Source organism: Myotis davidii, unplaced genomic scaffold (assembly GCF_000327345.1).
Source record: "Myotis davidii unplaced genomic scaffold, ASM32734v1 scaffold6, whole genome shotgun sequence".
In the NCBI taxonomy this organism is placed as follows: Eukaryota; Metazoa; Chordata; class Mammalia; order Chiroptera; family Vespertilionidae; genus Myotis; species Myotis davidii.
Genome location: NW_006383011.1, coordinates 4,864,305 through 4,868,403, shown reverse-complemented (window position 1 = coordinate 4,868,403; position 4,099 = coordinate 4,864,305). Strand labels below are relative to the sequence as shown.

The window sequence follows — 4,099 nt, the reverse complement described above, 5'->3', positions numbered from 1 at the left end:
ATTCCTGCTCTGCCTGTTTTAAACTCCTTCAGCTTAAAGTGGTCAATATGGCAAAGTGCTGTATTTTGGGGTGGCATGTCCTGAACTCCATCACCAACAGTTTTTCCTCTCTTTGTAAAACACAATGGGGAGCATAGAATACATAATATTCTGCACCTTGCCCCTGATTTTTTTTATGCTCTTCTTCAGTATTAGAAATTTAGTACATTTGTACTGAGCATTGGTGAAACCTTTTTTAAGAGGCTATTTATTTATTATTATTTAGTTATTTATTTTTAAATAATTCTTTATTGTTGAAAGTATTACATATGCCTCTCTTTTCCCTCCAATTGGCCGCCTCCAGCCCACCTCCATACCCGCTTCCCCACCGCAGGCCTCCAGCACCTATTGTCTGTGTCTATGGGTTATGCATTCGATCAATGATGAGAATCATTGATCGGCTGCCCCCTTTACGCCCCCTACTGGGGATGGAGCCTGCAACCTTGTCAGTGCCCTTGACTGAAATCAAACCCGGGACCCTTCAGTCCTCAGGACAACACTCTATCCACTGAGCCAAACCAACTAGGGCCAGAATGCTTTTTAATGTTGAACTTTCTTATCTTCATAGTAGCGTTTTTGTATTTATTGTATAATGTTGAAAGATTTTATTATGTAAGATACTTCTAAATCTATTATTGGTCTCTCTGTATAAGTGAAGAATGATCTGTTCAGCAGTTTCTTTTCGATACTTGAGTTAATTTAAGAATGAACTTCACCCTTATACATTTTGGACAGCAGATGTTAAGTAATAAAAAATTAACTTGATTATAAAAAATGGGTGCAAAATATCTGGTCTTAAAATGTTTAGATTAGGAGACATGAATAGAAGATACTGAAAACATTTGACTTATTCTGTCATACTTTGAGGATTCATTTGTCTTCTGTCTAGCATTATCTTAACTATAAGCAGTAATTCTTTTTTTCTACTTTAGGTGGCAGTAGAATATTGGCTTGCAATACATTGATAAAATATGCTGGAAGCAACATAATGTTAAAATTGTTATTTCTGTTTAATGTTCTAGTTCAGAAAACAAAGTTGGTTATTCAACAATAAGAATTTCTTACCCAAAAGAAGTCTAAATATTTGGTTTGTTAATTTGAATTTAGGAATACCATTTCTGACTCTGTAAAACAGATTCCTTTCCTAGTTCTCTAGTTTTTGTGTAATTAAATTTTCCTAATTTCATTGAGCATTTTTGAGAATTTAGATGATAACTCATGAGATACACTTCTACTTCTCTGAAGAATGATGTTACTTTAAAAAATATTTTTATTGATTTCAGATAGGAAGGGAGAGGGAGAGAGAACTAGAAACATCAATGATGAGAGAGAATCATTGATTGACTGCCTCTTGCACACCCCCTACTAGGGACTGAGCCCTGCAACCTGGGCATATGCCCTTTAATCAGCAGGCTGACGCTCTATCCACTGAGCCAAACCAGCTAGAGCTGGGTGATGTTACTTTAATGTCACTGGATATCACATGATAAAGCAGCAATTACAGATTACCAGCTGGAGTTTGCAAAGTATTTTAATAAGCTCAAATGGCATGTAATGAGGTGTTCTGTAAGTTTTTTTTCTTTTTCTCTTAGTTTAGGGCAGAACCCCTATTGATTGAAAATCTATTTTTGGTTCTCCTTTTCTCAAAGTAACTATTCTGGGTCTAGAAACTTGATTTCGATTGACGGAGTTCCTGATTAGGGAGATTTTTTAAAAAATATATTTTATTGAGTTTTTACAGAGAGGAAAGGAGAGAGATAGAGAGTTAGAAACATCGATGAGAGAGAAACATTGACCAGCTGCCTCCTGCACACTCCCCACTGGGGATGTGCCCGCAACCAAGGTACATGCCCTTGACCGGGATCGAACCTGGGACCTTTCAGTCCGCAGGCCGATGCTCTATCCACTGAGCCAAACCAGTTTCGGCCTGATAAGGGAGATTTTAAAGAAAATTTCTTCTGTGATTTAGCCATCAAATATTTCTGGGCCTGGAATGTGCTGTATCTGCTTTGTACACAAAGGTGAATGTCACAGTCCCTGTCTTAAAGTATCCTATATCATATGGTAAATACCATAAGAAAAGTGTAAATGATGTGTTCTGAATGGATCCTTATTTTAAATCACAGAAATATGAAAAATCAAGTTGTTGTTTTTCCTAATAAAACACCCACCACCCACTATCAAAGTATCAGTAGTATAATATTATATTAAAATGTGATCAAAATTTTACACGTCTTAATTTATGGGAAGCTATATATTGGATAGTATTACTTTTATTAATATGTGTCTCAGTGGTAGATAGTCTATTTTAATAATTATACAATACTCATTTAAAGCGAAATATCAAATTTATGTTTTTTTACTTTCCTTTAAACAATTAATAAAGCTTTAATACCTAATAAATAAAACACCCACATTTTTGGCTTTGTTTTAACTCAGATTATTCTTTTTATAAATTTTGACTATTATGGTTTATCTTTAATAAAGTTTTATTGTAATGAATTTCTTTTTTTAAAAAGCCATATTATGCTACATTGTAGAAATTTTAGAATGGGTTGTGTTATGTGTGCTTTATGTATAGTTCACTTTTAAAGTCTTTTTATACCAGTATGGGATTATTCTCTGTCATGACATCTGATCGTGGTACAGCTCTATTCCAGTTTTTTTCTTTTTTTTTAAATCCTCATCCAAGGACATTTTTCCATTGCCTTTTTTTAGATAGTGCAGATAAAAGGGAGAGAGGAAGAGAGGGAGTGGGGAGAAGAGAGAGAAAGGTATCAATGTGAGAGAGACACATTGATTGACTATCTTCCACACAAGCCCCCTAGGAATTGAACCTGTGACCCTTCAGTGCATGGGCCGAGGCTCTAACCACTGAGAACACTGGCCAGGGTTCTACAGACCTATTTTTATTTATTTATGTATATTTTTATTGATTTCAGAGAGGGAGAGGGAGAGGGAGGAGGGGGAGAGAGAGAGAGAGAGAGGAGAGAGAAAGAGAGAAAGAGAAATATCAATGATGAGAGAGAATCATTGATCGGCTGCCTCCTGCATGCCCCCTACTAGGGATTGAGCCTGCAACCCAACTTTGTGCCCTTGACCAGAATCGAACCCGGTCCGCAGGCAGACACTCTCCACTGAGCCAAACCAGCTAGGGCCAGACCTATTTTTAAACAAAGAAGCTGCCATTTATGAAATGCCTTAATTTCCATTTTGTTTATCCTGAGCATATGTTACTTAAGAAATAAACAAATCATTTATAAATCATTTATCATTTATTTAAAATATGCTTATTTATTCAAATGAACATTTATCGAGTACTTGCTCTGTGTCAATTCTTGTGCCTGGAACTGGAACATCAATGAACCAGATAATTTTCCTCCCTCCTGGACTTGGCATTGAAGGGAGGCAGGGGTATCCTGACAGTAAACAAGAATATGTGCATAAAGGAACAATGGCCGAAAATGTATTCATTGTTTACATAGTCCTTCCTCTTCCTCTAATAATCTTTTTTGACCTCTTAAAATCACTAACAAACATTTACCTGAGATAATGAATTTCATATCATCAGTATCTTTGATTTCCTTTAAAGAAACCCAGTAGATTCCACTTACAATCAAGGTAATAAATGTTAATATATTAATTTTATATTTGATGTTTAGGATGCATCTCCTAGTATATTATTTTTATCATCCAGATTTGCTTAGTATGTAGTAAATTCCTTGATATAGAGGTATGAAGCAACTTAAATTTTCTATTGAAATTCCATACTGAGGTTTCTACTACCACACATCTAATTTACTTTTCTTTATATTATATTTAATTAGAGGCCCAGTGCAGGAATTCATGCACGGGTGGGGTCTGGGCCTGCCCCAATCAGGGTGGATTGTGGCTGGGCCTGTGGGGAGGAGGAGAGGACAGTGGGAAGTTGGCCGGCTGGTCCACCTTTATGGGGTCTGATCAGTACCAGGCCAGCTGTGGGGCAGGGCCACAGGTGATTGGCTGGCGGCCCGTCCCCAATTGGGGTGCGGGGGCCGATTGAGGGCCAGCAGCCTAGGGG

The 4,099-nt window shown here is 37.0% G+C and overlaps 1 protein-coding gene and 1 long non-coding RNA gene across 2 annotated transcripts in view; both read left to right on the top strand.

Annotated features, from left to right (window-relative positions):
• The window catches only part of COMMD1 (copper metabolism domain containing 1), a 41,618-nt gene that overhangs the window by 6,999 nt on the left and 30,520 nt on the right, over nt 1-4,099 (top strand). The window lies entirely within an intron of this gene.
• Nucleotides 1,976-4,099, top strand: part of LOC107181631 — a 7,405-nt gene continuing 5,281 nt past the window's right edge. The window contains exon 1 of the long non-coding RNA XR_001512300.1: nt 1,976-2,060. This is a non-coding gene — a long non-coding RNA (uncharacterized LOC107181631). The remainder of the gene's footprint in view (nt 2,061-4,099) is intronic.